Here is a 24,016-nt window from a genome sequence, read left to right as displayed (position 1 = left end):
GGGGGGGATGCAGAGGGGCCCCTCAAGAGTCTCTGGGTTCCTGCGGCTCTAGTCATGCTTGAGGGTGAGCCTTTCAAAGAACTACTTGCTGGGCTTCCCTGGTGGCGCAGTGGTTGGGGGGGTCAGCCTGCTGATGCGGAGGGCATGGGTTCGCGCCCCGGCCCGGGAGGATCCCGCGTGCCGCGGAGCGGCTGGGCCTGTGAGCCGTGGCCGCTGGGCCTGCACATCCGGAGCCTGTGCTCCGCGACGGGAGAGACCACGACGGTGAGAGGCCCGAGTACCGCAAAAAAAAAAAAAAACATAAAACACAAAGAACTACTTGCCCCTTCCTGCCTTGGGGCCGGCAGCCCCGAAGTCAGCCAGGTGGTCGCCATCTTCCTGATGAGTTTCACCTGTTCACATGGGAGCGGCTCTCCCGGAAGTCGGAAGTGGGGGTCTGCGCGGCAGCGGCCGGGGCGCGCAGGTCCAGAAGGACCTGGCTCAGGTTCTGCTCCAGGGCCGTGGAGGCCTTCACAGCACCCGGGGTTTCGCCCCCCTCATCTTGGGGCGGCATCTGCACGTCCTGGAAGAGGGTTTCACATCGTCCTGCGCCGCGCTGGTTTTGCATCTTCAAGAGTTGCTGGGTGCCCTTGCGCTTCTCCTCGGCCCACTGGTCGAGGTGCTCACGGCCAACAGAGCCTGAAGTAGAAGCGCCGGGAGAGGTAGGTGTAGGAGGCCCGCAGATACAGGTTGACCAGGCGGTTATCCATGGCCTTCCGCTAGGTGGAATAATTCTGACAAACCTGGGAGCTCGTGGTTGATCCACACTAAGGAGCTAAGCTCAAAAAAAGAAAGAAAGAAAGAAAAAAAAAGGTGTTGTATGGTCCCAGAGGCCGAGCATGGCTAAGTGCTTGGTTCTGAAGGGTGGGACTGGAAAAGAGGTTGGCGTGTGGTGGGAAGCTGGAAGAAGCGGCATCCCTGGGTCTGTGCGGTCCAAACACTGTTGAAGAAAGAGATCAGCTACCGCCGGGCACTCGGCCTAAGACAGTTTTATATTAAAGCAAACTTGGGTGTATTATGGTGTAAAATGTCAAATCCAACAGGAGACTTGATTTATCAATGTTGAGCTTTCAGCTGCTTCAAGGTCGGTTCACTTAGACCCTCAGGGTTCTCAGTTCACCCTGCTCTGCTGCTAGAGGTGTTTTCCTACAGGTGCTTGAGGAAATCTGGCCTTATTTGTTTCTCTTCTTAGGAGCATCTGTGTTGTGAATGGCAAAAAGTATTCAAGAACCAAAGAAATGGCACTTCACTGATAGAAATGAAGGTGGTTTGATGGGAGGTGGAAGAGATCCTTTGGTGGGTGTGTGAAGCAACTCTAATTTCACATATTCTGCCAACTGATGGGGCCAGCTCTGTTTATAAATCTCTATGTGGGCCAGGTAATACAAATAGGAAGGATTTAATGAGAGTTTATTAGATTGTCTTTCCCCAAGGTATGTTTCATGGTATTTTAGTCTGGTAAAATGCCTCAAAAAAGAAGAGTTCCATGGTACTCAGATAAGTTTGGGAGACACAGTCTTGGAAATTCACCAGGAACAAAGATGTTAAAGGCTATGAGAAAGCATGTAGCAAAACAAACAAGTATGTGTGATGCAGCGTTTCCCAAATATAGATATTTTTTCCTACGTAACTCTTTTTTATAACTCCATTGTAATACCTCAGAATTAGTGTTTGGGGGAACATGCCTAGGGAAACACCTTATAGGTTATATTACAGGCTAGAAGTTACCAATCTTTTCCTCACCCAGGATTCCTTTTTTGGTTTTCCCCTTTTATCTCATGTTTTGAACATTTTTCCTAGTAAATAAAACCATACTTATCTCACTCAAATGAAGTTATGTAAGCATAGGAATGTATAAGAAATATTCCCCACTGCAGATTCCTTAGTTTTGGCTACCAACCTGTACCTGTTCCTAGGTCCATTCTGCTGTGGGTATTCACTTTGGATATTATAACCTGATAACAGTCTGAGCCCTCAGTTTCATCAGAGAAATTCCTGTGGTATCATCAACAGCCAATCAGAACTTTTGAGTAACTTGAGCTAGACAGTTGCCAGACTGAACTAATATAATTCTAGCCCAAAACAAAGAAGATGTTATAGTTATCTTGTGTAAATAAATGTATGGTGCATATACAGTGTCTTTAGAAGTTGAAAAATATTTAAAGTAGCCCCAGGATGTCTTGCTAACTTCACAGATCCCTAAGCATCCAGGTATTACAGATTTAGATGTACAATAGGCCATGTTACAAATGTTATTATCGCACTTCTCTGAAATGTTACTTTTGTATTCAAAGTTCTGTTAATGTAAAGATGACTTCATATTACATAGATAAATCTCAAGATCACAAAAAGTGATAACATATTACAAAACTTATGAAAAGTAAGATTGTGAAACATGAAAAACCCTTTGCTCTTTAAGCAGAAATTTTTATTCCAAGTTAATTGAATGTAAAGACTTTAGAAGAACCACATTTATGCATTGTATTTTGCAGATGACAAGGCATTTCTACATTAATCATCTCACTTAATTCTCCCAGTAATCAGGCGATCTTTTTATCAGCACACCATGTGGCATTGGCCACATTATATAATTTTTAGAACCTTTTGTTTGCAAATGTTAGAAACCCAAAATAAACTACCTTATTCAAGAAAGAATTTGTTGGAAGGTTACTGATGGTTTTTTTTCCATCGACTTCTAGGAAGCATTGAATATCAAAACACAGGAAGAGCAGAGATGCAGCTGGGTTATAAACACTTTGAGCCAGGGACTAGAAGGCTGTCAAGATTTTTCTCAGTCTCACGTGCCTCTCTGGATATTGGCTTCACTCGCTCTCATTTCAGACTGCCTTTCTCTACTTGTTGGAAGACTTGCTTATCAGAAGCATCTGAGTTTTATATCAAAGTATGGAGCCACTGGAGAGAGATTAGTTCAACTTGTACCTAATTCCAAGGCCACAGGCCGCAAAAAGGACTGTGGCTCAGCTCAAGTCCCGTGCTTACCTGTAAAGGAATGAACAGTAGCCGGGGATCTGGGGCCTAATGTACACATACAGTGGCTCATGTAGCAAAAAATATAGGTGAAGAGGAGTCATGTCTTAGAAAAGATGTGCTAGGCATATGATTCCAGAGGTGTGTACTTCATGTCATGAACTGTCAGCAAAACCCCTGAGTCCACATTAGCTGAATTGATGCTCAGCTACATCAGGAAAGGATCATATAATAATAGAAACTGCGGGCTTCCCTGGTGGCGCAGTGGTTGAGAGTCCGCCTGCCGGTGCAGGGGACGCGGGTTCGTGCCCCGGTCTGGGAGGATCCCGCGTGCCGCGGAGCGGCTGGGCCCGTGAGCCATGGCCGCTGAGCCTGCGTGTCCGGAGCCTGTGCTCCGCAACGGGAGAGGCCCGCATACCGCAAAAAAAAAAAAAAAAAAAAAAAAAAAAGAAACTGCATGGGTCATTACCTTCAAGGAGGCCAAATCTTCCCCATTTCACACCAAAAGAAATTAAACCATGTTCTGTTCAGGCCTGGGGTAAACATGGCAGAGATTTGTTCTTGAGTTCCGATTTTAGGGGTAAAACTGGTTAGGAGAGAGTTGTGAGAAAATAACTCATGATCTGAGGAAGAGAGGGCATCTCTGTGCCTGAACTATTACCTTATATGACAATTGACAGTGAGATAAGGATGAGGGTTTTGGCTGGACTTTAAACTGCAATTACCTAACCTGTTACCTTCCCGGGAAGGTCTGTCTGTCCCCAGATACCTCAACCCCTCTTCCAGGAGGGAGGAGGAGTGAAAAAAGGTGTGGGAAGAAAAGCAACAATTCTAGGAATTAAAAAGAGGAATTGTTTGGTTCTCAGGCAGGTGTCAGATATATACAACTATAAACAAGTATGCAATTGCAAAACCAGAAATCTGTTTTTTAGGAACTTAGCAACTTGTTTGAATGATCTGTAATCATTTCCTTTTATTTCTCTTGGTATTGTTCTTGAAAGTGACTGAAAATTTCAGCTGTGCTAAGGGGAACTTCCACCCTCCCCACCCCTCCCCTAAACCCTCTGCCATTCTGTACCCATATTTTCTGGGAGGAGCCTAATATCCCTGGAGCCGGTTTTGGTGATGGCTCTAGAATAAAGAGGCCAAGAAAAACTCCCCCTTTTGTGGTTGGTAGTGGTGGCAGGAGGAGGAGGCTATGTTGGAAGGTGTGATGGTTAATTTTATGTGTCAACTTGGCTAGGCTGTGGTGCTCAGATAGTTGGTCAAACATTATTCTGGATATTTTTGTGATTTTTTTTTTTTGGTTTGGATGAGATCAGCATTTAAATTGGTGGACTTTGAGTAAAGCAGATTGCCCTCCATAATGTGGGTGGACCTCATCCAAACAGTTGAAGGCTTGAGTAGAACAAAGACTGAGCTCCCTGAACAAGAAGGAATTCTACCAGCAGACTGCTTTTGTACTCTTTCCTGGGTCTTTGGCCTGCCCTGTAGATTTTGGACTTACCAGGCCTCTCCAATTACATGAATAAACACACACACACACATCCTGTTGGATCTGTTTCTGTGGATAGAAGTTTTTCCTACAGCCAGACTTTACACAGAGATTGCCCAGTCAGAGCTCTTCTTAAAGCACGGAGGCTAATTCTGAACAATGTGAATGGACCTAGAGAGTATTATGCTTAATGGAGTAAGTCAGAGAAAGACAAATACTCTGTGTTATCACTTACATGTGGAATCTAAAAAATAAAACGAATGTATATAACAAAACAGACTCACAGAGAACAAACTAGTGGTTATTGGTGGTTATTGGTGGAGAAGGAAGGGGAGAGGGACAAGATAGGGGTGGGGGATTAAGAGACACAAACTACTATGTATAAAATAAATAAGCAACAAGGATATATTGTACAGCACAGGGAAATATAGTCATGGTTTTGTAACAACTTTAAATGGAGTATAATCTATAAACATATTGAATCACTATGTTGTACACCTGAAACTAATACAGTATTGTAAATCAACTTTAAAAAACAGTTGTGGAGGCTGTACATAGCCCTATTCTTGAAAAACATAACAAGAGAGAAGAAATTAATTATCCAGATATCAGTGACTGTTTATCATTCATTAAGGGCCTCTTTCTGCTGGGTCCAGCAAGGTAGAATTTAGCTGTGTAGGGATGAGAGTAAAAGGGGCTCCAGATTAATAGAACAACTTGTATGGGGAGCATGTAGGGATGTGAGGGGGGAGTGGGTGAGTTTGGTAGGTACCCAGGAAATATGAAGGGATTATAGAAATATTATATTGGAAGATATTTGTACGGCCTTGATTGCCAGGCTAAAGAGGCCTTTTTCTGTACAGGCAAATAGAAGCCAATGAGGATTTTTGAATGAGGGAGTGAAATATTTGGAGGGGAGGAAACGGGCAATGATGTGACATTGAGTGACTTGGAAGGAAAAGATTGGGATAAGAAATCCATTTGGAAAGTTATTGTAATTATCTCTGTATTAATTCCTTTATTCTTTTATTCACCGAATACTTATGGAGCCCCTGTTAGTGCCAGACATTGTACAGCTCACAGAGAAGTAAGATGGCGACTGTGCCTCTGAAAACTCTACCCTTCTGGAGGGACATACGAGTGGTGGGAGAAATGTAAGCAATGCTTGTGGAAATATTTCCCAGCCTCTAGTATTTAGGCCTGAGGCCTGACCCACATCAGATTTTGACACAGAACTGAGAGCAGAGTTTTTTAGGGTGCCTCATAAAGTAGTACATAGTACGTTTGTACCTTGTTTATACATGGTCTCATAATAAGAGAAGACAAAGGTCTAAATTGAAGGAGGGAAAATAATCCCAGTAATAATGGACCTGAGATATATATATATATATATATATATATATATATATATATATATATCTGGTAAACTTGGTGCTCCTGACTCAGATGATGGGCTCCATGAACGTAAGAGATTGGACTTCCACCTGCAGCCAGGACACAGGATTTTCTTATCTTTCATCTCCACAAAGCATGTGTTATTCTTCTCCCACAAAAGCCCAGCCTAAGGTGTGCTGCCTATTTTATTAAGGAATGATTCCTTTTGCACAGCTGTGTGACCTGTAAATGCCCTCCTCTGAAGGACCAGGCATGCAGAGCAGGGCTCACGCTCTGGGAAGCTGGCCTGCAGAGCGTTTCTGTGGCCCAGTGATAAAAGCAGAGTCACACCCTGTGGTGCCAGGGTTCAGTGAAGGGCTAGGAGGGGTTTTCATTTTGGTCATTCATTCACCCAGAAAGATTCAGCACAATCTCACAAACCTGTTTTCTGAGAAGTCAGGCAACCTGATTGCACTTTACAGCTTGGTCAATGATATAGTCTAAGGGCTCATAAAAATTAATCTAGACACATGCTACAAAGCTGACACCATGAAATGAAAGAATGAGCAGAGGCCTTTTTTCTACTTGAATCCAGGATAGGTGACACTGCATGAGGGGCCACAGAGTGCCGAGGAGGAAAGAGGCTGCTTCTGCTGCTTTGCCTGGTTACAACTGGCATGTCTAACTCACCTGAGAAGGGCCCATTCTGCCACCATAGACACAAATAACTGAATAGATGTCATAGGAGTGGCAAAAACTGCCTTTTGAGAGGTTTCTAGAGTGTCCCCCAACTGGGTTCTTCCTCCAGTTCCTCCTTTCAATGAAATGAAATAATTAATTGTTTTGAAAGTATTAATAGCTGTCATTTACTGAGGACCTAATATGTGCCCATTTATTTACACATGTTGTCTGTTTAATTCCTTCCATCACATATCATGTTCAGTATTATTATCCCCTAAGAATCTGATAGAAGATCTTGTCAAGGTCATATAGCTAGAAAATGAGGGAGTCTGTATATTGATACAAACCTAGATCTACCTACTGCCACTGCCCACACTTTTATGAATTCAATCTTATTTAGGACAGTATCTGGGTCATTTTAATTTATTTACTGTGGAGGTAAAATGCAGGTACTGCAGTCATTTACGTTCAGTGGAAGGAGGTAAGAGGTCTAATTTTCTTCCTTCTAAAGCTTCTTTAGCTCTCTCCATTGAGAGAGAGTGCAGGGGAAGTTATGTGAAAGAATTTTGAGTCATCCTTTTAAAATACTGTGTCAAATTTTTAATAGCAAGACAGTAGCTATGGAGCTACTTGATATTTTTAGAAATTGAAAATTTGTATGAAAAACAAGTGAAGAATAGTTGGATATATTCCCATTCCTGTTAAGATCTTTGCATATTAGCTTCTAGTATTTTTTTAAAAAGAAAAACTACGTTAGTGTTTTAAAAATAATTCAAACTATTTAGGAAAGTAAAAATGAACAGTAAGAGTGAATCAACTGGAATGCCGCCATCCAGAAATTGCCACAGTTAGTGCTGGATGGACCTGGATTTTTCTATGCATACAGTCAGATAGATATACTTTATAAAAATGGCATTGTGATATAAGTGCTATTTCTCAATTTAAAAAAAGCCTTTGAATTTTAAAAAAAATTTATTTATTTAAAAAAATTTATTTTTGGCTGCACTGGGTCTTTGTTGCTGTGCGCAGGCTTTCTCTAGTTGCGGTGAGCGGGGGCTACTCTTTGTTGCGGTGAGCAGACTTCTCATTGCAGTGGCTTCTCTTGTTGTGGAGCATGGGCTCTAGGTGCACGGGCTTCAGTAGTTGTGGCATGTGGGTTCTACAGCACACGTTCAGTAGTTGTGGCACACGGGCTTAGTTGCTTTGCAGCTTGTGGGATCTTCCCAGACCAGGGCTCGAACCCGTGTCCCCTGCATTGGCAGGCGGATTCTTAACCACCGCCACCAGGGAAGCCCCAAACCTTTGAATTTAATAGAAGAAAAATCAAATGAAACACAACTGGAGGAACTGTTAAACTTCAAGTAAGTGTTTTTCTTCTTCTCCATTAGGGATATTTCCTAAATATCCCTCTAATGTTACAAAAGAAGTTGTGAAGAACATTTAAATGTATTTTCCCCCAATTTTAGGTGGTATAAAATGAAAACATGAACATCATCACTCTTCCATCTCCCTTTTGCCCATCTCTCAAATGCTGTTATATTATTATTTTCAAATTATCCAGAGTGATAATGTTTACTTTCTGCAATTATAATTTCATTGTTTTAGTGTAACTTCTTTATTTAAATGGAAGTGTTGTTCCTCACCAGTCTTTGTACTATAATTTCTTTGATCTTTAATTCATCTCTTATTTGTTTGGATTTCATTGTCAGATAATTTTTTCAAAAGGGACACATTGGTACCATATTCCTGGTTCTTTCATGTTTGAAAATATCTGTTGTTTTTATACTAGAAAGGTATGACCGAATGAATGATACTGATCAGTTTCTTTTCACTAGAATTTTATGGGTATTTCTCTAGTCTTTGGCTGTTATATGTTATTGGAAGACATATGAGATGAGGCCAGTCTGATCTGTTTCTTCTTTGTAGGTGTATGAGAGGTCTCCGGAGAAACAGAACTGAAAAGAGAGAGAGAGAGAGATGTCCTATATATGATATTTATAGAGATTTATTATAAGGAATTGACTCATGTGGTCATGGAGTCTGAGAAGTCCCAAGTGGGAGACCCAGGAGAGCTGATGTATGGTTCCATTCTGTGTCCAAAGGTCTGAGAAATAGGAGAGCTGATGGTGTAAGGTCAGGTCTGAAAGCCGGCAGGCTCAAGACCCAAGCAGTCAGGTAGAAGTTCCCTCTTACTTAGCCTTTTTGTTCTACTCAAGTCTTCAGTTGATTGGATGAGAGGCACCCACATTGGGGAGGGCAACCTGCTTTAGTTAGTCTACGGATTCAAATGTTAATCTCATCCAGAAACACCCTCACAGACTACCCAGAATAACGTTTAGCCAAATGTCTGGGCAGTCAAGTTGACACGTAAAATTAACCATCACAGTAGTAGTATGCTTTCCGGGACATCTAAAGAATTCTTTCTTTGTTCCTGATGTTCAGTAGCTAACCCAGGTAGTGTCTATATCAAATTTTCTTGGAACTGACTTGCATATCCAGTTTTTTCCTTCACTTGGGGTGATGGTATGGGGGAATTTTTTGCTACTATACCTTTCACCACAGCTTCTGCTTTATTTGTAGTTTCTGTAGCACAGAAACACCAGTTACCATTATTTGGGATTTTAACCTTTTATTTTCTCTATATTTGTTAAGTGTTGTTCTAATTGAATTTTTATTTGTCTTTTAAAATTTCATATTCAGTGGTGTCTATTCTTCCTTGTCATCTCTGGTTTATCAATTAGTTTTATGATAATATCATTTCAGTTAAATCTTCGTTTTACTCTCGTGTTGTTGTCAGTTTATCTTTGAGCTCATACTTTATTGAATGCATATTCTCCTTAAGTTATGTTATGGTATGAAGCAAATGTTAATGATTTCCTTCTAGATCTTTTCTGTCTTTTCTTCTGCCCTTCCTTCCTTCTTTCCCTGTATTTTGTTTTCAGGTTTTTACATTTATTTTCTGTCTGTTCTTGCCTGGATCAGTTCTGTCCAGGCTTGCCTCTTTTACAGCATGGGAGACTTCTTGACTCATTTCCCACATGACTTCCTCTCTGAGCAAGGGTTCTAAGCTGAGTACCTTTTCTTCTGTTTATTTTATGAAGCTAATATGACTTTGAGGGTCTGATCTTAGAGTCTGTGGCTGAGTTAGACCAGCTCTCTCGTTTCTCTCAGAATCTTCTCTTTCTTTCCCTGGCCATTAATTTTTGATATATAGCATCAGGTTACACCTCTTTCTTTTCTTGGTTGACTTTGGTGAACCTATGCCTAAGAATGTTTTTGAATCTGTATTTTACTGAAATTTAATGTGTTGGGGGAGGGAAATTCTTTCTTTTGTTTCCTTTCATATCTTTTTAGAAGTCTTAACCCAGAAGTTGGAATAACATGAGAGGGAACTAAATGAAAAAACTGACTTGCATACAAGTCAGAGCAACTTTTTTTTTTTTTTAATTAAATTGAGGGAGGGCTTCCCTGGTGGCACCGTGGTTGAGAATCTGCCTGCTAATGCAGGGGACACGGGTTCGAGCCCTTGTCTGGAAGGATCCCACATGCTGCGGAGCAACCAGGCCCGTGAGCCACAACTACTGAGCCTGCGTGTCTGGAGCCTGTGCTCCGCAACAAGAGAGGCCGCGATAGTGAGAGGCCCGCGCACTGCGATGAAGAGTGGCTCTCGCTTGCCACAACTAAAGAAAGCCCTCGCACAGACACGAAGACGCAACACAGCAAAAATAAATTAATTAATTAATAAAATCCTACCCCCAACATCTTCTTTAAAAAAAAAAAATTGAGGGAGCACCGTCTCATTATGACATTGGACACTGTATTATACAGGAGAAAGAGTACTGAACTGAGCATTAGGTAACCTTAAATGCTAGCCCTCAGCTCTAGCATATACAGCTAGAATATGCAGCTAAACTGGGGAAAACCTTTGATTTCTTTGACCCTATAAAATGGGATGCCTACTTCATAGAATTGCTGTGAGGCTCAAAAGAGACAATTAAGGGACTTCCCTGGCAGTCCAGTGGTTAAGAATCTGTGCTCCCAATGCAGGGGCCTGGGTTTGATTCCTGATCAGGGAACTAGATCCCGTATGCCTCAACTAAGAGCCCACATGCTGCAACTAAAGATCCCACATGCGGCAATGAAGATCCCACACGTGACAGTGAAGGTCCTGCATGCCGCAACTAAGACCCGGCGCAGCCAAATAAATAAACAAATATTTAGAAAAAGAGAGACAGTTAAATAAAAGGGCTTTGTAAATAGCAAAGTGACACAATATAAGAATTTGTCATTATTTTATTATCATTATCATTATTATTATTGAATCTTTATTCGTAGAGATTATCATGAAGATGGTTAGATGAGAGTTCTTAGGAAGGGGGGGTGGGGGGGTGACCTTCTGATTAAGCTTGGCTATTTTCCCAACCATTCACATTTCCCCTGATAGGGAGAGGGAATGTGCATAGTTTGAAGGATGTTTTCAGATTATTCCATATTCCATCTCTCGTCTCCATTGAGAAGTAATAGTTTTAGACATTCATCCACCTGAAGACAGGTAACTAAATCTCTCTTATAGCTCTCTGTTTTTGTAAATATTGATAAAATGTCCAAGCAATCCTTGCATTAAACAATTAATAGTATTAATCCTACTTTAATAAATTTTTATGGTTCATTTTGGATTTCAAGAGATTTGCACTGTCGTTTTTAATTTTGATTAAGATTCTTTTCAAAACACAGGCATGAAAATTACGTTCTCTACTGACTTGAAGGAGAACTGTGAAAGCTTTGATCAAAAGTCAGACTGAGTAATAAACCTTGTTTATAATAAAGCTAAACCTGAATCATGCAAACCAAATGGTTTATTTGCTTATGAGTTTAATTTTAAAAACTAAAATTTTATTTATTCAATCTCAACATTACTGATTTAAAAAAATTTTCCCTTTTAAAAATGCATGTTTAAAAAAAGCAGCTCATACACAGGACTAGGTTTCATATCCTCACACGTGCTGTAAGGTAAAATAAGCTCATTGACATCATTGATTTTGCATTCCACTTTATTCATGCTTTCAAAATAATCTTGGTTTGGGTAGAAGCAATATTGGATTGAAGAGTTTTAAAAGAAACTATTTATCAATGTATAGTGATAACAATTTTTAGTTTTAGTTAAAAAAGTTGATAATACTGCTTTTACACTCATTTAGCCTACTCTAACGAATAAAACCTATAAAATAGTTTTTTGCTACGTAACTTTGGAACTCAGTGGCAGCCACAGAAATGGAGTAGTGAGATACCAAGTAGGAGACCGAACATCTGTAAGTACTAGCTTGATATGAAATGTTGAAGCTGGTCAGAGCCTAAGACTGTTCTTGTACTTGAAGAATGGCAGCTTCACTGTACACAGGTTTGGCTCTGCTGCCATCCGAAGTCACACCTGTGTTAATGAAATGGTCCTCTCAACTAAACACTTAAATGTTTACCATAGAAATAGTATTCCTACTGAGGGAACCATACACTGAAATTTATAGCCAAGTTCTGCAGTATATTTTGTTGGTTTTTGTTTTTAGGGCTCATGTTATATTGAAATAAATAGATCACGTTATTTGGAAATATCCCTTATATGTCTGTTTTCTTTACTGCTTATCAGCATAATCATTTCAAATCTGAAACAGATTGAAATTGGAGCATTTGATTTCAGTTTACAGTAATGAAGGCCATTATCACAGAATTCATTATACCATCTTTCCACCATTAAAATGAAAAGAAAAAGGGGAGAAAGAGGCCTTTCCAGAAGAATAAAATATTTCTTCAGCCTTCAGCTGATTTGGCAGGATATGCAGGGTGTGGTGTTTTTAATTCACTGAAACTAATAAGTTGTTTTTATTTCAAATTCAGCATATCTGAAGTTAATTCCCTGGGTTGTCTTCATGTATCAGAAACCCCCAAATGGCCAATACAGATCGAAGAAAACAAATACTAATGAACATTAGTGGAAATATCAACTCAAATACCTAATATTTACTTTTATCTTGGGTAAAAAAATAGATTTGTGGTTAGGTTTGTCAAGATACGCTCATTATTCTTTTTTGAATTTCTTCACTCTCTTTTTCTGATATAACAATTGATAGTTTTCATATGCTTCCCATATTTTTCTATTCTCAGCAGCATGGTGGAGTTAATATTGAGTAAAACAATCTAGGGTTCAGTCACAGGTCAGTAACTTGTGTGCGTCACTTGGTCTTTTTATCCTCAGTTCTCCATCTAGGAAGGAGGAGTTCTGGGCTGGGAGTGGGTCACGCAGAAGTGCTGTGAGCCGCTCTTGCTGCAGGACCTACTTAGGGGGACAGGCAGGGAGGAATCGAGGCTTTCCCACTCCCACTTTAACCAGAGCACTGTTACTTTTATCTATTCATTATATTCAGCTTAACTGTAAGGTTCTCTGTATAAAAGAGGTTTTGCTGAGAAAACAAATTAACAAAACTTGAAACCCATTGTTATCTGGTTTTGGTTTGCTTTTTTACTACCTTTTTTGAGTTAATTGAGTATTTTTATGACAGCTTCATCCCCTTTATTACCTTACTAGCTGTATCTCTATGTTATGGTATTTAAGTGGTTTCTTTATGGTTTATAGTATACATCTTTAAATCATCACCATCTACCTTCAGGTGATATGATTCTACTTCACATATAGTGTACCAACCTTACTGCGCTATACTTTCATTTCTTTCTCCCCAGGCTTTTCTAAATGTCATATATTTAAAGTCTCCATTTACTGTATACCCATAATACATGGTTATTATTTTTGTTTTAAACAGTCAATTGTCTTTTAATGATACTTTAAAAAATGACAAAAATGTTTCATATTTACCAATGTATTTTCCATTTCTGGTGCTCTTCATTCCTTTGTGTGGACATAATATAGTATCATTTTCCTTCTCGTTAAAATGCCTTTTTTAACATTTATTGTAGAGCATGTCTGCTGATGATAAAGCTGTTTTGTGTTTGAAAAAGTTTTTATTTTGCCTTCTTTTTTGAAAGATATTTTCACTGGTAAAGTATTCTAGGTTGACCATTTTTTCTTTCAGTACTTTAATGATGATGCCCCAGTATCTTTTAGATTGTGTTGTTTCCAATGAGAAATCTTTCATATATCTATGTATATGTGTATATATATATGAAAATGTATATTTGTTCTTCCGCATGTAATGTATCTTTTGTCTGTGGCTGTTTTTATGATTTTCTAATAATCACTGGTTTTAAGTAATTTGATTATGATGTGCTTTGATGCAGTCTTATTCATGCATCTTGTACTTGAGTTTTTTTTTCAGTTTCTGAATCTGTGAGTTAATAGTTTTCATCAAATTTGGAAAACTTTTAGCCATTTTTTTTCCCTTCCCCCTTTCCTTTGGGAATTAGTATATTAGTCCTGTTAAAGTTGTCCCACAGCTCACTGTAGCTCTTTTTATTTCATTTTTCAGACTTTTTAATCTCACTGTGTTTCATTTTGGACAGTTTCTATTGTTAGGTATTCAAATTCAGTAATGTTTTCTTCTGCAATGTCTAATCTGCCATTAATTCCATCTAGTACATTTTTCATCTCAGATACTGTAATTTTCATCTCTAGCAATTCAGTTTGAGTCTTTATATTTCCATGTCTCTAGTTAACATGTTTAATCATTCCTCTAGCTTCTTGAACACATATAATACAGCTATAATCACTGTTTTAATATCCTTATCCACTAAATATGTCATCTACATGAATTGTTGGTCAATTTTGATTGACTGATTTTTCTAGTCTTCATGGGCCATATTTTCTGCTTCTTTTCTTGCTTTGTAACTTTTGGTTTGATGTCAGGCATGTGATTTTTACCTTGTTGGATATTTTAATATTCCTATAAATATTCGTGAGCTTTATTCTGGGTTGTGCCTAAATTCCTTTGAAACAGTAGCTACTTTTGTGGCTGGCTTTAAAACTTTGTTAAGCAGGACCAAAACAATGTTTAATCTAGGACTAGTTTTTCCCTGTTACTTGGGCAAAGCCCTGTTTAACTATTCTCATTGATGCCCCCATGAATTATGAGGCTTTCTAATTTGGCTGATGGGAACAGGCAATTTTTTCAGTCCACCTGAGAATAGGGTATTATTCCCTGTAATATTTTCAGTTTCGTTTTGTGATTTTAACTTGGCCTCACCCACATGCAGTGATCAGTACTCGGCTGAACACCAAGGGCTACGCTCTGCAGATGTCCAGCTCTTTTCCCTCTGGTAATCTGCGCTGTGAATTCTAGATGCTTTGGCTTCCTCACACTCACAACTCTGTCTCCTCAACTCAGGGAGACAGTCAGGCTCCACTTAGATTCCCCTCCCTGTGCCAAGCATGAAAATTTTTTCTAAGTGCAAAGCTAAGGCAATCATAGTGCCAATCTTATTTGTTTCCTGTCTGTCAAGGATCACTGTCCTCTGTTGCCTGATGACCAAAGTTTTGTGAACCGTTGTTTCATATGAAGAAATGTTTGTTTCAGGATAATTTCAGTTACAGTCATCCCCCGGAATGGGGGTGGGTGTTGGGATGGATTCCAAGCCCCATCCCTGCTTCCTGTGGATACCACAATCTGTGGATTCTCAAGTCTCCTATATAAAATGGTACATCCTTCCGTATACTTTAAATGATCTCTAGATTACTTCTAATACCTAATACAATGTAAATGCTAGGTAAATAGCTGTAAATACAGTGTAAATGCTATGTAAATAGTTACCTGTGTGTGGCAATTTCAAGTTTTGATTTTGGAACTTTCTGGAATTGTTTTGCTGAATATTTTCTTTTTTTTAAAACACACTTTCATTTATTTGTTTATTTATTTATTTATTTTTGGTTGCGTTGGGTCTTTGTTGCCATGCACAGGCTTTCTCTAGTTGCGTCAAGTGGGGGTTACTCTTTGTTGCAGTGCCTGGGCTTCTCATTGCGGTGGCTTCTCTTGTTGCGGAGCATGGGCTCTAGGGCGTGCGGGCTTTAGTAGTTGTGGCACGTGGGCTCAGTAGTTGTGGCATATGGGCTTAGTTCCTCCACGGCATGTAGGATCTTCCCGGACTAGAGATCGAACCCATGTCCCCTGCATTGGCCGGCGGATCTTAACCACTGCGCCACCAGGGAAGTCCTTGCTGAATATTTTCAATCTGCAGTTGGTTAAATCTTTGAATGTGGAACTCACAGTTACAGGGCACCAACTATACTGTTATTTTGTGTTGGCCAGAAACAGAAGTCTATTCAGAGTCCTTTAAAATATTATTCTTGAAAGGAAAAGATGACCTTAATAGGAAAAAGCCATTGGTAATATAATAGAATATATACATTTGAGGAATGTTTCATAGGCTCTCTGGGACTTGGTATCTAATGAAGCACGGACAGTAAGGGAAAATTTCCAACCCTCATGATAATATGACTATGTGGATGGCAGTTGCATTTTCTGAGTTTAGAAGCCCTGAAGGAAGAAGTGGGTTGGATGTAGGGTGGGGAAAATGAGTTCCTGTGAGTCATCCAGATGGAGATGAGCAGGAGACTGGTAGAAATATGGATCTGGAGCTTAGGAAAGAGAGAGCATGGCTAGAACTATAGATTCTGGAGAAATCCTCAGAAAGACTAGTGCCCAACAGAAAAGAACTATTTCAAGTTTTGTGAATAGAAATTAAGTGTGAATAACTTGGTAATGGATAAAATCATTCCACTGTAAAAGGATTTATTTATATCAACACTGGATTCTATTCACTGCAGTGTCTGTGTGTGTCTGTGTGTGTGTGTGTCTGTGTGCATTTTCTTTTTCCCTATTAGGTTGGCGGGAAACAGAAACTTCAACCCTAAAGAATAATGTTTTGTAACATCCTATCATATAGACTAGCATCTCCAAGTCTACTTTAGAATTTGTAACAGTAAGTAAAAAGAGTAGGCTAAATGATCTGCTTTTCTCCCAGTCTCTAAAATTCCATGTTTGTAGGCCAATATAACATATATCAAAAATTTTATAAGAATACTGAAAAAAAAAAGGATAGTTAGGTACTTTGATATATCATGTAGCTCTTGAATTCACTGGAATTAAATGAATAAACGGTACTATTATTAATATAAGTCTCATGGTATTTCAAAACTTGGCTCAAGTTGAAACTTTCAGTATTATAAATTTTTACTTTCAATATTATATATTTCTCCAGTCTGTGGTTTGGAACCTGTGTTAAAAGGATGAGAAAAAATAGGGTAAAACCTATTCATTTAAAATAGCAGTTCAACAATTTATATAGAAATTAGATATCTTTACTTTAGATTATATGAGAACTTGGATCAGTGTATTTCTTTTATTAGAAGAAAAGCTCAGGACATAACATCATACAGCTGTCAGGCTACACCAGTCAAGAATCATCTCATGTCAAGTCCACCCGGGTCATTTGGAAAATGAGCATTTTAAAGATAGTTTTGTATTTTCAGGGATGCGAAAAACTAAATATAGGAGGAAGGTCAGTAGTCAATGCTACCTAACATTCTTGCATTTTATTTAGCATGCAGTCCAGCTGACCTTCATTAGGCCATGCTCCCTCTCAAGTCATAATAGTCTGGGTGCTAATTAGGCAAGTTTAGTTATTTGAATGAAGATAGTAGCCTGCATATTGTTCCTTCAGCTCAGTGATATCTCCAGAGCTTATTTTTAAAGGTTAATTATACTTTTCTTAGGGAATGCCCTTTTTAAAGCAAGTTCATAATAAAGCTTAATTCTATTTCCTAATAATTCATTTATTATTTGGTTAAGAAAATCATGGGTTTGCCTCTCATACTCTTGCAGCAAAGAAGTATCTCATGAAGTACTACATTGTGTGTGTGTGTGTGAGTGAGAGAGAGAGAGAGAGAGAGAGGGATAACTGAAGCCTCTTACTGAAATTTTAACAATTTAATTCACTTTGGATACAAATCATTCTAAAATGTACTACATAGTTTCTTGTCCTTTGGAACGTTGCAAAGAAAATGAAAAAGGATAAATTCCCAATCTCCTGCTGCATAAAAACTGATTCCATTTTTTCATTTTCTCAAACCTTGTGCCATTTTCATGCAGAGTTGTACAATAGGAATTATTTAAAATACGTTTGATATAACCTAATAATCTCAGGGTAGTTCAAGATGTTTAATATGAATACCATGTTTCAATAGGGCTTCTGATTTTTATTTCAATAACATTATTACACAGGAAACACTGCAAACATTGGATTTTAATTCCAACAAGGCATTTGACAAGTCTCTTAAGATATCCTTTTGGGCAAAATGGAGAAATATTAGTAAGACCAGGGTTAATTTAGGTGTATTTGTGACTGAAGAAATGACCACAGGAGTTTCAAAAAAATTTAAAATAACATTGTGTGCTATTCCCTTATTTAAAAAGTAATATGTGTTATCTGTAGACATTTTGGAAAATACAGCCAAGTACAAGAAAGAAAATGAAAACCACAAACAACACCAAATCCAAATGCACATTTACCCACTCTCCACACTTTGGTATATATGTTAATATAACATGAAATCATGCCGTAATCTTCTGGGAAAGTTTTTTTCTACTTAGCACATCTTGAGTATGTTTCCATGTCACTGTTCTCTCTTAACATCATTTTAAACAAATGCATGGTATTTTATCAGGTGGAGATACTTAAATACATTTACCAGATCCTCTCTTGTTTCCAATATTTTTGTTGTTAAAGTCAGGACAACATATTGAACTTTTCAAAGACCTTTTTAGGGTCTATTAAGTTGATTAAATGATTTTTCTCTGTTAACTTTTTGTCATGGTGAAGTATTTTAACTTTCAAATCATTCTTGCATTTCTGGAAACTCCCTTATTTGGTCGTGGTGTTTATTTTTATTTCATTTTAGTTATGAAAATTTTCAAAGAAACTTCAAAGTGTAGAGAATAACATAATGAATCCTCATATAATCTATACCAAATTCTATAATTATCAACATTCTTGATTCAACTATTCTATCCTTCCCTTTTTGGTGGAATGTTTTAAAGCAAACTCTAGGACAATCTATCATTTTACCCGTAAATACTATAATGTGGCTCTCTAACAGATAAGGACTTAAAAAAAATTCAAGTTCAATGTCATTATGATATCTAACAAAATTACCAATTAATACTGTTTTCTTAGAGACATCTAATAACCTGTCCAAGTTCAGTTTTCTCCAATTGCCACAAATATTGAGCTTTTTCTAATGGTTGGTTTAAGAAGTCTCTTAATCAACAAGATCTCTCCCTTTCTTTTTATGTTCTTCATGCTTTGTTAAAGAAATGGGGTCATTTGTTGACCTCCTTGTTCAAGATTCAATTGACTGCATCCTGTGGTTGTAAACAGTCTCCTTTCCCTCGCATTTCCTACAACTGGTAGTTAGACCTACAGCCTTGATTAGACTCAAGTTCAAATTTTAAGCAAGAATATGTCAGAGGTGATGCTGTACCCTTGATTTTGTACCACATTAGGAGGCACATGCAACTCGGTTGTCCTATATTTAGTGATTGATCAATGGTTTCAGGCGTTGCAGTCTGTTCCCTCTATTATAAAGGTCCCCATTATTTGTGGATCCTTTCAACCCAGTTCCAGATTTGATTGACCACTATTTTATTTAGGCTTTTTTATTGACAGTTCATAAGTGAGCTAGTTCTCTTGATTTCTTTCTGTGCATTATCTTTGACAGGTACAGGCCACGGATCAAAAAGTAGGTAATCCAAAGAGGATGGTGCTTTGATGTCAGGCACCCTGGTTTCCAACTCAGAAGGCTCTAATCACCTGTCTGAGATAGGCCCAGAACTCCAAAGCCTATGATCAGAACCAAATTGGAAGCCTGTCCCGAGAAAAGGGAGCATAATTTAGTGTGCTCTCCAGTGTTCAGGCAGCATTTCAGTCTCCTGCTAGTCCCTGGGGTCTTGATTTCCAGACCTAGTTAGTGTTGAGAGACTCTGAGGGGAACCATGCAGGGGAGCCAACTCCAGCCTGGCTAGGATAGCCCTCCTCATATACATAAATATAAAAGGGCATAATAACAATCATTTTGAATGGGTGTTATTTCAGGACTTCAACTATTCACCATTTTTTTCTCTCTGTTTTTTGTCTGAGGTTTTGTTTTTGTTGTGTTTTTTCCTTTGCTCCTAATACTTTAAGAAATATTTCTCATTGGGCTTCCCTGGTGGTGCAGTGGTTAAGAATCTGCCTGCCAATGCAGGGGACACGGGTTCGAGCCCTGGTCCGGGAAGATCCCACATGCCACGTGGCAGCTAAGCCTGTGTGCCACCACTACTGAGCCTGCACTCTAGAGCCCGCAAGCCGCAACTACTGAAGTGCCTAGAGCCCGTGCTCCGCAGCAAGAGAAGCCACTGCAAAGAGAAGCCCGCACACTGCCACGAAGAGTAGCCCCTGCTCGCCGCAACTGGAGAAAACTTGCACACAGCAACGAAGACCCAACACAGCCAAAAATAAAATAAATAAAAATAAATAAATTTAAAAAAAAAGAAGAAGTCAGCCTCTGGCAAAGAGAAATATTTCCTTTTTTAAAAAATTAATTAATTAATTAATTTTTGGCTGCATTGGGTCTTTGTTGCTGCCCGCGGGCTTTCTCTAGTTGTGGTGAGCGGGGGCTACTCTTCATTGCGGTGTGCGGGCTTCTCATTGCGGTGGCTTCTCTTGCTGCGGAGCACGGGCTCTAGGCGTGCGGGCTTCAGTAGTTGTGGCATGCAGGCTCTAGAGCGCAGGCTCAGTAGTTGTGGTGCACGGGCTTAGTTCCTCCACGGCATGTGGGGTCTTCCTGGACCAGGGCTCGAACCCGTGTCCTCTGTATTGGCAGGTGGATTCTTAACCACTGTGCCACGAGAGAAGCCTGAAGGCTGACTTCTTGATAGGAAAGACATTATATTTTGCACACATACAGGTGTGTGCGCATATAATCATGTACTTGGGGTGATCTTAGCAGTTGATATCCTAAGGCTTAAAGGAAGGGAGGTGACAGATGGCTTTCAGAGGTAAGGTCTTTGGGGCTACAGGACACATCGTCAGCAGGAAGCCCTTTCCTCTATGTTCCCCTTCCTTCATCGTGTTCTTGACCTGGGGCCCCTGGCTTCTTTATCATTCCTTTTCCTATTGCTAAAATCCTGAAACTTTAGGTAATGTGCTTTAACAATGTTCTGATCCAACCTCTGCCAACAATTTTCATTCTGAATATCCAGGCAGGTTCATGACTGAGGTAAAGACCTAGTTTCCAAGCATGCCTCCTTTGTTCAATCATTACTTGATCATCATTCATGGAACCCTCTTGTGCCAGCCACTGGCTAATGCTGGGCATACACCGAGATGAATAGATGTGTTTCCTGCCTTCCAGCAAAGAGACAGATCTAAGCAAATAATTATGACAGGTGTGGAAGTGGAAGTATGGAGAAGGAGAAACTAATTATCTCTGGAGGAGGTGATACTTCTCTCAAGTTCCAGTGATTTTTCTGGTCCTCCCAAACCTCAAGTCTCCACTCTCAGTGGGACAACCTAATCTGTTCCTCTGGTTTGGAGCAGGAAGAAGATCTAGGTAAAGTACCTCTAGAAAGACTAGCCGCCTAGGAAAAGCAGTATCCTTTCTCAATATTCCTGTGCTCTTTCCTCATTAAAAAAAATCTTCTGTCTTAGACCTCATCTGTAGGCCAGTGGCCAAAACAGCTGTTCTTACAATAAGCAACAGTTCACATTCAAAATGGTGGCCTTGTCCCTTATTTAAATATTTAAAAACGGCTAGATGTTTTTTTCTCCTCTTCACTCTTTTGTCTGTAGCCTGACAATTACTAAAGCCGTGTGACTAGTAACATGACAAGTTAGAGAAGGGTCAGAGCCTCCTTTAAAATAAGAGCCCATTGGAAATATGCTAAGAGGAGGCCCATGATGGCAGTGTGAATGATCATGTTATCTTGGTCTTGCCCATCTTATTATCTTGCTTGTAACCCATCTGCAGAAGCAAGGATGACGCTAAACTCAAGTCCCGGTCTCCCAGTACAATGGAAAGTTGCCATCTCCACCTCTGTGGGATGAACTTAATAAGTAATGGAAAAGAAAGCGTATTACTGAGAAGTTTTCCATTGCTTGTTTATCCACAATAGGAATTCCAATATCCATGGTCGTGGGAGCCCTCACTTTATCCTAGAGGCTCCCTTTCACCTCACTTTTCAAAAGAGCTTCCACATGGAAACTATGTCATGTCCTTATGTACAGGTGCTGATTGGGGGTGGGTCACAGAAATAAAATGGAAAGCAAAGGAGGAACACCTTATTGTTCTGCTCACGGTTCTATTTTGAAAAACCTCATTTGTACAGAACTTTTAGGAAGTCTGTAAATGTTGTCACATTCCCAAGGAAGAGTGTTTTTTCTCAAGAGCCAGTCCTTCCCAAATTTTCTTCCAAGTAACATTAGCACGCATGTCTGCCCAAATTGCTGTTCTCGTCATGACATGTGATAGAACTAGGAAGTTCACATTTCAGTCTGAAGATTGACCCACGTGACCCCCACCAAAAGACAGGAAGTGGCTCACTGTGTTTTTATAGCACATGATCTGAGGAGTGGAAAGCATTCTGTGTAATGGGCACATGCTGAGTCTGCAATTTTTGAAAAAAGTCATTGTTTTGACTTCCTGACAATCACATCTAAACAGTGGTGTTAGTCTCTGTTCTCAGCACTCTAGGAGGGGATGTGTATCCTGTTTCTGTGTTTGGGGGAAGAAGACTAGAAGCTGGGTAAGATGCCACTTGGTAGACTGACATGCAACTATGTGATCCCAAGGGAGAGTGAGGTTTCACGCTATCCAGGGATAGAAGGAGGTCAAATTCTGGAGGAAGTTTAATTCTTTAAAACTCAGAATAATAAAAGATGTTTATAAATATTAAATATTTTCATTTTGCCTTGTGTTTAAACATTTTTTATTATCAACTTTTATTTAAATTGTAGTATCTGTCAGGGTCTAGTTAGGAAAACAGAAACCACAGTAGGTATTTTAAACAGAGGGGATTCAATACAAGGGATTAATAGCCTGAAAGAAAGGAAAAGGATGGTAAGCTAACCCAGAGATCAGTAAATCAGAAGTAGCTACCACCCCTAGGGCTAGGAGAACAAAAAAAAAAACAAAGGTGGAGACAGCAGAAGTGGGGAGCGGAGGTGGGAAGCTGCTACCTCAGCTTGGAGCGTGGTGGGAGAGGCCACGGCTTAGCTGTGCTGAGTTGGCTGAGAGGGGGCCATGCAGCTGTGCTCAGACCTCTGAGGGGGTGCTTCACAGCTAGTGCTGGGGCTCCTGGGACTTCTGAGAGGGCAGCATGGCTGTGTCTAGCCCCTGCGGGGTTCTGCATGGCTGTCCTGAGGCGCCAAAAGATGCAAGAGTCTTTGCTGCCTATTTGTGTGGGAGAGATGCTGACAGCTACTGGAGGTGGGAAAAATCTCCTCTCTTCTCCTCCCGTTCAGTCTCCCCACATAATACCTCTCACTGGCAGAATCTAACTGGAACATGCCGCAAAAAGAGTCTTAGAAATGTGGACCCTATATCACCAGCCCCAGAGTCACAGGGCACAATGTAGAAAGGTGAGAGACAGTACATGAATAAAGGATCACAGATCCCCCCACCCTTTGGCTACCGATTCCCCACACACTCTCTTCTACCCATTTTAAGACTTCTGTACGACAATAACAATGTCATGCTTCTGCCTGGTAAGTTAAAACATCCCTTTGTAAATACATACTTTCACCTTCTTATCCCCCAAAACGGAGACACAAATCTCTAATGTTCTTCATATCCATCTTCAAGTGATGTTAATTATCTTTTTATTTTTCCATGAAAGACTATTATAAATTTGTCACCAACACTTTTTATATAGAATAATAGGGAGTAAGGAAAAAGAAAACGAATGGAAACAAGTGAGGAAGAAACAATTCACATCTGTTACTTTATTTCTGAAACTGGTCACAAAGCCACAGATGATATTTATAAATTCCTTTTTCTACCACCCATTCTATATTCCCTTTGCCTTCAGCCAGCTGGTCAGTGTTCTTTACCTGATGAGGTGACCCATACCTTCATTCTTCAATGGTCTAAATTATTTTTCAGTCCTGTCTCTTTTTTTGCACATGATGAATGACTAAGAGATGCCTTAGAGAGTCTTCTCAGTTCTAGACCTCATCAGATCACTGATAACCAGATCACAATTGGTGATGGGACCTCCCTGTTGTTGGGCCTGTATGCACCACCCCCCACCCCGTTCCTTACGCTATGTCTTGTGTACGTGAACTTATCGACTAAGTACCTGGGTGTTTGGAGTAAGAAACTGACAGACATCCATTGAATAGGCTTTCTTTTCTACCTGATTATTGAGAGCTTCGTCTATAGCATATGACTTTGTGAGCAGTCAC

At 39.7% G+C, this 24,016-nt stretch overlaps 1 pseudogene; it reads right to left on the bottom strand.

Annotated features, from left to right (window-relative positions):
* Positions 1-315: 315 nt before the first annotated feature.
* Positions 316-6,601, bottom strand: LOC111165592 (ferritin light chain pseudogene; annotated as a pseudogene).
* Positions 6,602-24,016: the final 17,415 nt, after the last annotated feature.

Source organism: Delphinapterus leucas, chromosome 4 (assembly GCF_059928025.1).
Source record: "Delphinapterus leucas isolate spDelLeu-1000000601 "Yukka" chromosome 4, BTC_Dleu_Yukka2, whole genome shotgun sequence".
In the NCBI taxonomy this organism is placed as follows: Eukaryota; Metazoa; Chordata; class Mammalia; order Artiodactyla; family Monodontidae; genus Delphinapterus; species Delphinapterus leucas.
Note: the sequence above shows the minus strand (reverse complement) of the source record. Positions and strands in the feature narration are given on the sequence as shown.